Below are 11,822 nucleotides of genomic sequence, written 5' to 3' on the forward strand. Positions count from 1 at the left end.
TGCAGAAGCCTTCAAACTCCTGTCAAACAGGACACCTCCAACAGCTCTCCATAAAGGAGGATGATCTGGGGTAGAGATACCCAAACTGCCCATGTTTTTAATCCTTTTAAGAACAAAGAGCTTGTTTTCTAATTGCTGTCAGAGTTTCATGAACAAAGGCTTTCATCCACTTTTCATTTAAGTAAATATCTAGCAAATATCTTTGTCTTCTACCAGAAGACAAAGCAAAAGGAATGCCCAGCATAGCTTAATTCCTTACAAAAAGCACTTTGAGGTAGTTTAAAGCTGTGTATCCTATCACAGCCAAGAAAGAAGCTTCTGAATTATTTAGTAATCTCAGGCCTTTCAAAAGAAGAAACTCATTGCCCGGTTCCACGGGATTTGGATGAAGTTATGTGGGTACGAGTATTAGATATTTATTCACTATGGACTTGGATAAATAATTCACCACTTCAGCTATGACTAACAAGATTGGTGAATGGTGGGATCTCTGCAGTAAGCAAATAGAAATGTTTCCTGTATTGACTGCTCAGGTGAGGTCCCAAGCTTCTAAAAGAAATCCAAGATGCAGCCTGTAAAAATCAGTGAGGTAGCCAGAGAGTTTCATGGTATGTGGACAAAAGTACTCTAATTCATAGCTATCATAATGGATCCAGTCTTACCTGCCTTAAATAAAATTAACAGGTTTATTAATATCAGCTTGGATCGGAGGGACCCTTTGTGCAAGGCAGCGATGCTTTTCACACAGAGATATCAGAGAGCTAAGGAAAGTGTCTTATAGTGAACRAGTGAAAAGCTTATGAATCCTTTTACTCAAAAACAGAGACAGAGCACTTTCAGCCGTGCATACAGGTGAACTTTCTTCACTAAGGCTGCTAAATGCACAGAAGCAGAATTTATGCGCATTCCTAAATAGTGTAACTTTCTCTTTCTTTTTAAATAGATGTCCCAGAGGCCATCTTTAAACCTATCCCGCTCTTCTTTTGAACTAACCCCATTTATACTCTTTCAGTTGCCTGTGCACATTATCAGGCAATAGTGACATCCAGTGGTCTAGGTTAGCTGATCACTAGCATTTTTGCTTCCCTGCTCATCCCCAGAGCAGATATCGATTGTTATCAATCCTTTCTGTAAACGTATCTGAAATAAATCTAATATCAGACATTTATCCTTTTGAGGGTATTGCTCATCAACTTGACTTAAGTTATGTTTACACTTGATTATAATATGATTTACAAGAGACCTTCCAACTTTTCACTGTGTGGTAGTTTTAAAGTTCTCTGTCAGAAATATACATGTACAATCCTGACTGTAAGAAGATTAAAATCCTTCTCTCATATCTGATCTATAGCACAGGGCAGACCAATGCAGCAGGAATGAGTATTATCTATTATTTGTATTCAATGTATGTCTAGCATGCACCAGCAGAAATCAGGGCTCTTGTTGTGCTAGAGACTGCAAACGCATGAGGAAAACTGTTTCGAGCACCACAAGAGCTTGAAGTATCCCGGATGAAAAATGAAAAAGGCAGCAGCAGTCAGCAGATGGAAGAGCACAAGACCATAACAACACAAAAACAACATAGCAAAGAGTGTCCTGCCCCACCAGCTTCTTAAGCGATAAGAACATAGCACAAATCTGCTTTTCAAAATCAGCAACTAAAAATGTGTAGCCTTTCCCTCAAACCTACCAACGGTATGTAYGAACATTTCAGAGAGATGTATTACCTGATGAGTACAAATACTTTCAGCACACGCACAGTGGTGCATTTCATTTTCTGTTTCTTGTGAGCAATTAGTCACCAGACACATATCTGAATGGTCACTAATGCTGATTAGCTCAGTAAACTCTCCCTGAATCCCGGAAGTTTTCTGGACCAACAGATTAAATTCATAAGTCTATTCCCCAGGAGTGTTCTGACTAGCTTCACACAAAAGGGCTTGGAAAAYGAGTTGCTTAGCAGACAGCTCCTCCACCAGGCACTTTCTCTTCTAAATCACAGAATATATGAACTCCAGTAGCTTCAACACATTCATTGCTTTCARTCCCTTTAGGGCATGAACTGAAGATGTCAATACAGAAAAATGAAAATAGATGATTTGGAAAGGAAGATGTTTTCCTTCACATTTCTTCATCTGTGACTGTGACAGTGTATACAACATAGAGGAACTTAGCATCTTTTCGGATCTACTTCTCAGTTTCAACARCAGCAGACATGTCGGCAAAGCACATTGAGGGGAGATGACATCATGAAGATGCCAGCTTTGACCTAGTAGCGTAAAGAGCAAAATCACAGAAGGCACAAAAGCATAAGCCTAACAAGCAAGAGTATACTAAAGGGGTGGAAGAAGAAGAAAGGGCCATAATAAGGGATGTTTTTGTCTTCCACACTAAAAGCAGTTCTGACAGCCATATGACCACACAGCTTCTCTAGTCTGGCTGTGACTGTCCAGCCTTGGTGCTCGTCACGAGGACACACCGGAGTTCCTGGCTCTGCATGTGCTGAGCCTGTGTATGGCAGCTTTAGCGAAACTATTAGGCACTAACTACCTAGTTCTTAGCACTAATTTCTCTGATCATGCTGAAATCACCCTCATTCTTCTGTGGAGAAACATCTCKGTTCCTCTGCATCAGAACTGCAAAATGAAGGAGCTGAGTTTCCTATCAGAAAGAAGAATAAAGGGCTGGACTGACCATGTACTTTTCCTATTTTTCTTTGCTGTTTCCTAACATTTAAATAACCAAATTCCCATTTCTTTCCCCCCAGCACTGAGAAGTTAGCTGGCTAACACACCAGTGCCCCCTGGTATAGCCTCCTAAGGGTTCCCCAGGCCACAAATCCAGCCGAGAAAAACAACAGTATCTCATTGCACACAGCAGCACGCTGCATGTCCAGACTGACTCACATGGCACATGCACAGCAGATCCTGTGAGATGGCTGAGGGGGCGGGAAAGAGGCCTTCTGAGCTGGGAGGCCCAGATTACAGGCCCCACTGCCCCATGCTTGTAAGACAGCCCTGGTTATTACTGAGTACAGGTGCAAGTGAGAGAACATGTTCTTCGTTATTAGCTATTCACCATGTGTGCTCTAACATTCATTAGTCTCCTGTTTAACTAGAGTTATTCAAGTAAGGMGCAGAGACAATACCATATGACTTATGTGAACACTCACACACCGTGAATAATGAATAGCGAATAGCCAAAGTGAACCTCTCACTGGACTGAAAATGCTTTGTCCAAGCTGTTTAACAAATAACATTCTCATAGAAAGAAATTGGATCTTGTTGAGGAATAACTGATGTATGCCCCCCCCCCAAAAAAAAAGAAAGCAAAACTAAAAAGGACCCTGAATTTACTGAATTTGTTCACAGTGAATAACCTCAGCAGGCTCTGCTTGCCTACACCTATGGGAAACTTTCCCTAGATCCACAAGAGGGGGAAACATATACGTATATGTTTATATATCTGCACATAATCCTTTTTTTCTTGTTGTTATTACTGCTTTCTGCAGTTTTCTAGATGGCAGTAAAATAGGAATAATTTCCTCTGACAGCAGACTGTGAAGTARAGGCACAGTGGAAAAGTAGGACAGCGCTCCAGCCATGAAGGAGTTCACCCAGTTGGGCTTCAGAGGGAGGGATGTTCTTTCCAGTAGTGAGTTGCCTAAGCTGGCTGTGGGGACTAGAAAAATGAATGGATATGCACAGACACGGACCTGCTCTGTCATTCTGGCCTGTCAGGGTCTGACATTTACTCAGGCTTCCTCGTGTTGGGTTGTCGTATTCTGTTGAATTCAGTAATCTACCCAGAAATGAGAGGTGGCAGGATCAGAACTGGGAGACAAAGAAGATTACATGAGCCAAAATTATCTTTTACAGAGGAAAAAAGAGGAAACACTAAAGCTAGATATATCTCCTCAATATTATACTAATAGCAGGTAGGCCGGACAGATAACAAGAATGCATGTGTGGGTTGGAAAGCAACTTGAAAACCTCTCTAAAAGACTTAAGAAACTGATGAGAAGATGMTCATGTGTAAGGCTTTCAAAGTAATCCAAACCTTAAGAGAGTCCGAAATGACTGTGTCTTCTCCGTTGCGCTCTGTCACAAAGTGCTGTGAGCCTTGACTTAAGTTGCAAAGACTCAAACTGAATGCAAGGAACTGTAACCACAGCTTGATCCTAATGTAAAGCTTACTGCAGCTTACCAGAAGGGTCCAGGATAGCTTTGTAAGCAAAATGTTCATATCCTCTGCACTTCGGCGTAGCACATATCATTGTCCTTGGGAAATATGTGATCCACCATGAAAAGAAATAGACAGACTCAGAATGCTGAAATTCTTTTCCCCTTGCAATTAGAATCAATTTTTGTTCTTAATATGAGTTCAAACACACCACTTGGTCCATTTTATTTCATATTACTTTATTTTGTTCTTTTGCACAGGAGCCATGAGTAGGGCTGCAGCTAGACTGGAAAATCCCAGAGCTGTGTTAAAAAAATTCCAGATGTAAAGCAAAATGGATTAATACACTTTTCTACAAAGTGGTAAAATGAAAACACATCTGATGGACTTCCACACAGTTTGCCTCAGGCAAAGAGCATTCCATTAAAGTAAAAATACATTTGGTTAGAGCAAATTAAATGTTCCCAAGGAGGAATAGCTTAAGGTCAAAGGTGAAGCCACTTTACTTGAACACATGTTTTCAATCTGTTTGACCTCTGTGATCAGTAAAGCTCAGAAGTGCAAAGGGGAAGAAACTTAAAAGAAATTGGGAGGAATGAAAAAAAAGAGTAATGCATAAGACAGCTGCATAATATAGGCATAAACTCTTTGTACTAAAAGAGGAAAAGTTTTGAAGAGTTTTTCTGTGTTCCTTCTTGGGGTAATAAAAGACCTGGAAGATCCTGACTATATTACAGAGTAGTGTTTTTTTCTCATCAGCTGGGACAGAAAGAATAACACTTAAGCTGTTATGGCAGGGGTTTGTGYATGATAGAGTGGCTGATGGTGAGCACGCCTGAAAAGACTCAAGGGAAATGAAGAAGAAAAAGAGCAAATGAAGGACCTTCTTCCTGCTGAACCAGTGCCTTGTTTCATGCACGCTTCCCCCAGAACGTGCTCCAGCTGCTCACTGACAGCTGGCTCTTCGGGCAGGTTAGTGCCCCCTGAAACCGCAGGCTGGAGCAGTCAGACAGAGAAGAGCAGCCCACCAAGGTGCGAGGTGGCAGAGGCCTTCCCTCACGAGCCGCTCAATAGCTTAAGTCCACAGCAGAGGATCAGTGCCTGCCCTGGATCATTTATAAGACTTGTCCAAGCTCAGGTCTTATCCCCGCTGTCTAGACAGACCAGGCAGGTGGAGGGTCAAGAATGAACAGGGGCAAGAAAAAGGACCCTTTGAGTATTTTGCCACAGAGCTGCCTCCTCTCTTCTCTCTAACAGGTATTACAAGTCAGGTTGTCTTCAGCATGAAGTGAATGTTTTGGGCCTAAATTTAAATGTGGCTAGATTAAAAATAGACAGATAAATAAATAAACCTTCAGCTTAAGGCTGTTTTGGAGCTTGCTCACTTGAGTATATGCAGCCCAGAAGGCTACAGACTACAAACACTTTTATTGCCATCTGTGGGTTTATGATATCTGCTAACACTGYGCATTCACTGTCCTGGCAACTGGCATAGGACTGGCTTTCCCCTGCTGCTAGCACTTGAGAGAGGATCCTCTCAACAGCGCCTGTTCCTTGCAGTCTACATTAATCAGGTCAACAAGAATGGATTTTGCTTTACACTCCCAATGAAAGGCTGTCGCATGAGCACACCAGAAGTCCACAGATCCTTTGGACAAGCCAGACATACCAAAGAGCCGCATTTGGTCAGATTGCTGTTTTGAAGCCAGTCAGTGTAGCTACTCGGTATTTCATAACTCATCTGTTTGCTATGGGTTAGCAAATTCATTGGCCTGTCTCCATCTATGACAGCTGTGTTATTGCCTATGTCACTGCAGGAAAAAGGGAAAGGTGCTTTAGGTCTTTCCCAGGTTATTACTGTGGATTGATCCATCCAAAACGCTGCAGCTGCTGGTTGGATCCCTGGTGGCTCCCTACCCAGCCACATGCTAGCAGGCACCAGTGCCACCAGTGTGTCTGCTGCTCACAACCCTGGGCTCAGCTGTAGGCTGGTGGCCTGTCCCTGCTCTATTGAAGGCTCAGAAGATTTCAGTGACATTTCCCCCGTAATTTTCAGCATGCATTTGTCTTCTCCATTGCTTCAAAGYAGCAGATAAGCATGAACGCATCTTGCAAAATGAGAATGTGCCTGAATCTCTCCTAACTCCTGATCAGGAAAAGCAGCTCTTGAGTTTGTCATGAATCCTTGCTCTTACTGGTCACAAAATTTCAAAACCAGAACCTCAGGTAGTGTGAATGAGAAGAGCTGAATCAGTTTTGATTGTATGATACAGACTAAAATCACTTGAAAAGCTGGTAGGCAGCATTCAGAAAGTGTACAGGCACCTGACTGGTCCTCCAGACACAAACCAGCCCAGAACTTCTGGCCGTAACTCAYGCTGCTGTGAGTCAGTCCTGTAGTTCCCACCTCACACCCCTGAGCTCTGGGGAAGAGCAGATTCTGAAATCAGGCTCAAATCTTTTGTAAGATCAATGCTATTTACACCTTACCAAATGGCAACAACACATCCAAAGGGATATGCTACAGCTTTCTTGAGTAGCTCGGATCCGAGAGGTCAGCTTTTTTATGAGCAGGAAAGAGAAGCGATTGAGCCATGTGGGGAACAATAGCGTTTACACTTGCCGTTTGCAAAATACATTACATGTCTCAGACATCTGCGGCTTCATAAATTATAACACAGTGTCAACAGTGCAGCTGTGAGGAGATTTTAGAAAACAGGAGTGAAGAAACTGCCATCACGTCGAGGAGATATGGAGGCAGAAATGCCAGAAGTGTATTYGGCCACTCTCCGCCGCAGTTTGTGCAGCTTTTCCTGCTCTGCGCTCCCAYCCGCAGGCAGATTTGCAGCAGCGTCACTAGAGGAGGGCGAGCGAGCGGGACGCTTTTATTCCCCTTTGCCGTCAGCTGTTGTGCTTGGGACCTGCTCGCCTTCTGGTTCAGCGCCGCACAGCCGSTGGCTCTTCGGGGTGAGGGTGGCAGGCAGGGGGGCCAGGGTGTTGCATGTGGGATTAAGGACCTAAGATCTCRGTCATTTCCCTTTAATCTGTCTGTGCGCTGTATCACTGAGGTGCCCGCTTTGCCTGTGTTATATTCAGCGTGCACCGTGACTCATCTGCAAGCGCAAATTACCTTGCTAAAGTRTTCTTAGGAGAAATAATTAGCCACAAGCACCTCCTCTGCAGCCGCCTGTATATGCCTCAGGGGACTGGGGCGCTTGACATAAATCATTTAGTCCTGAGCCCTAGCACACACCTTTCCCAAAGGAGTCCATAATTGGCAAAGTAGTTGCCAACTGGGTTTAAAGTGATTTGAAATTGTTTTCCATACAGCCTTGCTGATAGCAAAAGGTTTCCCCTTTTCCTCAAGCATGAGTTACAGTAACATGATTGAATGTAACCAGTTATTCAGTTCAAGCTGTGATTCTGATACAGTATAGACAATATAAATTCCCCGGAGCTCTGTGAGGCCACCTCAATGGTCCATTTAAGTCCAATTCAATTAGGCTCACTATAGTTCTTAGGATTTCTTAGGTATGTTTGCAGCAGCCTTGGGGTTTGAATGTGAGAACAGTATTCATCTAGGAGTTTTAAATTAGGTCTCAGGTGTCATCACTCTAAATGAATTATTACAGTGGTGTGTTCATGCCATTACAGGTAAGGTTATGTTAGAGCCTCCACTCAGCCATTTTAATGCACTAAGGGCTGAAGCTTGATATGTAAGGTCTTTGCCTTACAGCGACTTTTTTAACCCCATGTTTTAAATAATTGGGCTGCCTGGCACCAAGCTGGATTTAAAATACATGTAAACAAGTTGTTTACTTTCAGCTTCTGAACAATTGTCAGCAATATGCTTTAGGAAATCCTGTTGTGTCTATAGCACTGCCGCTGTGCTCCTCTCGACTGTGAATAAGGAGGAAAGGGTCCCTGYCCTGCCTGGCTTGTGATCACTGCCCATGGCAAGCAGGTGGGCACCAAGCAAAGGAGTGATGGGAACTGTGAAGGAAAAAGTGTTAGTTTCTGTCAGTGTTTTGATTTTGAAGCCCTTCTGATTTTGTTGTATTTCCCTAGCTGTGGATGGTGGGGAGGGAAGCACAAAGATGTTTTGTTTTGCTTTTCCCTGCTTTTTCTCTTGTTCTGTCTGAATTTGATCTCTCCAGTATTAAACGCTTCTCAAAGGGTTTTCAGGAATGAGTGTACTGAGAGGAGGGAAGTACTCCAGACCTCTCAATGGCACCTCCAGGTTTTATATCTACGGATGGACACCATTTGGTTCCTCCAGCAAGATGATACAGATGTCAGATATGCAGATGAAGCTTGCTTCAAAAAAGTAAGAAAGAAGAAGAAAGAAGACCTATAATTTTTGGCAGGTAAACCTGGAAGCTTATTTGTCACTTTGTTTGATTAAATCCTGGGACTGGACAAAGAAAACATGTTTTTACTGATCTAAATAACAAAATTATTTTCCTTACTTTGCTCTGGTCCCATCTAGCAGCTCCGACAGAAAGTGAGACCTCTCTTGACYCATCACTATATTAACACAAGAAGTCACAGTCCTGCTAGGACTAAATAGACGAAGGGCAGGGGACATTTCACAGGTGGGGAGYTGAGGAACAAAGCAATCAAGTGGCCTTGACATAGTTACACAGGCTGTTGGGTCTCMTGAGTCCAAGTCTCCTGAGAACAATGTAGTACTTTTTAGAAGAGTCTCCTACCTCTCATAGACTTAATCTTTTCCTGTTGCTTTTATCACAGAAATTTCATTTCTAAATTGCTCTCCATTCAAATTTGCTATGTTCTTGGAGAAACATGCCAATATTTTGCTTGTGTTATGTAGGTGAACAGGCAGAAGAAAAGACTCCAAACCTCTTTCCTCCAGTTTCTGTCATATTTTTGCTAGGGCAGACTTGTAGCCCTAAGATCCTTTTGAGATCAAATAAATGCCTCTAAGGAAGATAAAGATCAAAGGAGAAAAAAGCTTAAGAAGTCACTAGCCTAGGTATTTCCTTATATTAGAGTGACCTATCATGATTCACGCAGTCTCCTGGGTTACAAAAAAAAATCAGGAGCAAAGTATGTTTCTCCAGAGGCAGTGGTGTACAGGTGGGGGAGTGYACCCGTAGGGTGCATCTGCATAGACAAGAGGAGACACTATGCACTCACTTTTTTCCTGCTCCAAGCTATCTAGAAAAGAGTCAGACCTTACCCGGAAGCCATTGAGCAATGTTGGTACATTTCTAATGTAATTTCTAACTTCCCAGCTTCAGAGCRAAGCTGGTGGGCAGCAGCACGCTTGCGCAGCTGTACAGCGGCACCGGCAGGAAGGATGTGCTCAGAGAGCCACCGACACAGCACTGACTTCTGCCAGCCGCAGCCAGGGGCTCATGCTGCCTGAGCATCTGTACACAGAAACACGGGGCTCGTGAAAATCACAGCTCTTCCAGACGCTTTCAGAGGACACACTGAGCTGGCTCTCACCATTCCTGGGCAGAGAGGTTGTCTCTAGACCTAAGCTGGGATGTCCTGACTGCCACGTTAACTTTTCCACCTGATTAACACTAAGCTGAGGGTACCCACACTGTGCACAAATTGTCGCTTAACCAGACCTGAGAGGTCACCTGCTGTATGCTGGATGTTTTCCAGTATCTTTTTCAAGTAATGGAATTTCCACACCTGGCGGTGACAAACTGCCAGGATTGTCAGCTCGATTTCCTGCAGCAATTCATTTTCTTCTAGTCAGCTTCACTTTTTTAATCCTGGGTTTGTCTCCTTGATCTTYTGTGGCATCTCCCTCACTCCTCTTAATATTACTACTACTAAATACAATCAAGGTCACTTCAAGGTATAACTGCTACTAATGCAAATCCATTTMGATCCAACTAATTTAAAGTTAGTCATATATTTAAGTATCTTGTTGGGTCAAGATTCCAATGAAAAGGAATCTATTGTCTTAAAAGAAAGAATAAACATCTCCTAAGGAACAATGTTACTTTAAGACAGTTTCCTAGAGGAATGAGCATTTTRCCTTGTTCTTTAGAGTGTTTTTTCTTAAGGAACTGGAAAATCCTGTGCTTTCTTGAGGTCTTACTTAAATAATTCATTCTTAAGGATGCGTTTTATTATTGTTTAACTATCTCCTTTTACTAGAAACACTTTTGGAAGTTTTTGTACCGGCTGGATAATGAGGTTTTAGTAGATATGCCTTGAGAAGAGTATGAAAATTCRCATGGTAGGCCAAATCCTGAAATCTCTAAAGAGTTAATCTAAAGTCAGACTGGGAACTAGGAGCAAAAAACTTCCCTTAAAGCAAAAGCATGAAAGCTCTGTGTAAGACACTCAGATCTAGAAACTGAATCTCATCCATGAGAAGCCGATGTTCAGCACAAGCAGTAAGACTGAGGAAGAGCAAAGAAAAGATATCTCTCTGCCATCTTTCTGTTTTGCCTGCCCTAAAACTTCCTGGGGCCTAACTTATTCCTAGAGAAAAATGGAGTGTCTACAAGTTTGTTTAAGCTTGCACAGGTTGCGGTCATCCTCTCAGGACAGCTCTGCTCATCCAGGTTCACTGGTGCTTGTTGACTGTCAGCTAAACTGGGAGAACTCAGGAGCCTTTCCAAGGCCTAATCATCCCCTGCATTCACAGCCAGGTCCCTTGTCAGGGCAAGGTCTGACACACTGCCTCTTGCATGTTTTGCTTTCCTCAGTAAGGTTGTTCAGGCACACTGGCCAGAGGGTTGTGGTGAGATCTCCTGGGACCCCTCTCTGGCAACCTGCAACTCAGTTTCCCTGTGCACTTGCCAGTCTACTGAGATGTAGCCAGTGTGTCCTGGCTAGACTCCCTCTAGTCTCTTACATCTTTGCAAATGGCAGGAAAGCTCCAACTGAGCTCCAGCTGGAAATGTCAGAGGTATCCTAAAGCTGCTTCTTTTGGATCTTGCACATTGGCTGGCCTGGACTGTCTGAAAGGATGTTTAGCTTGGGCCAGAGATTTGTGTTCCCTCATTTCTTCTTTCTYGGTGTTTGTTGCATATTTGCACGCTGTTTGCCGAGTAACTGAGAAGCCTCTGAACCAGCCTCAGCCCAACGGTATCTACACAGAGGCACTCTGACTTCCTGTCTTTCCTGTAACTCAACTAGTTTGGTCATAGTTTCGTTACGGCGTTGAAACAGAAAAGAAGCTACCACCAGCAATGCTACAGCACTAGCAGRGCACATCATCAAAGAATGTCCGGGGCTTGCAAACTATGACACCCATAGCAGCCATGTGGACCTTTCCATGTAACTGGACTGCTCAGACCTACTTGATGCAGCTGCATCGTACAGAGGGTGTGAAAATATGTGTTCTCCTGTATCATAGCCATCGCATTGCCTTCCTAGGTTACTGCTCGCCAGCCWATTTTCTGCGGAGCAACAGTGACATCCAGTGGCTGGTGAGACCGAGCTGAGCTGCGTGACTCGTGCCAGAGGCATTTCTCAGGAGCGTGCATCAGCTTTGCCGTCGTTGTGTAAAACTGATGTGCCCGGTACTAACAGACTGGTGAGAGCAGCGTCACTGGAAGTGCAGGCCTCTCTTTTTAACAGTAAAACTGTGCATTCCTAAAGTGGAAGTTCAGTCCRGAGAGCTATGAAGAAATTCGAACTCA

Source organism: Rhea americana, unplaced genomic scaffold, assembly GCF_003343005.1.
Source record: "Rhea americana isolate MKP2758 unplaced genomic scaffold, rheAme1 scaffold_40, whole genome shotgun sequence".
Taxonomy (NCBI): domain Eukaryota; kingdom Metazoa; phylum Chordata; class Aves; order Rheiformes; family Rheidae; genus Rhea; species Rhea americana.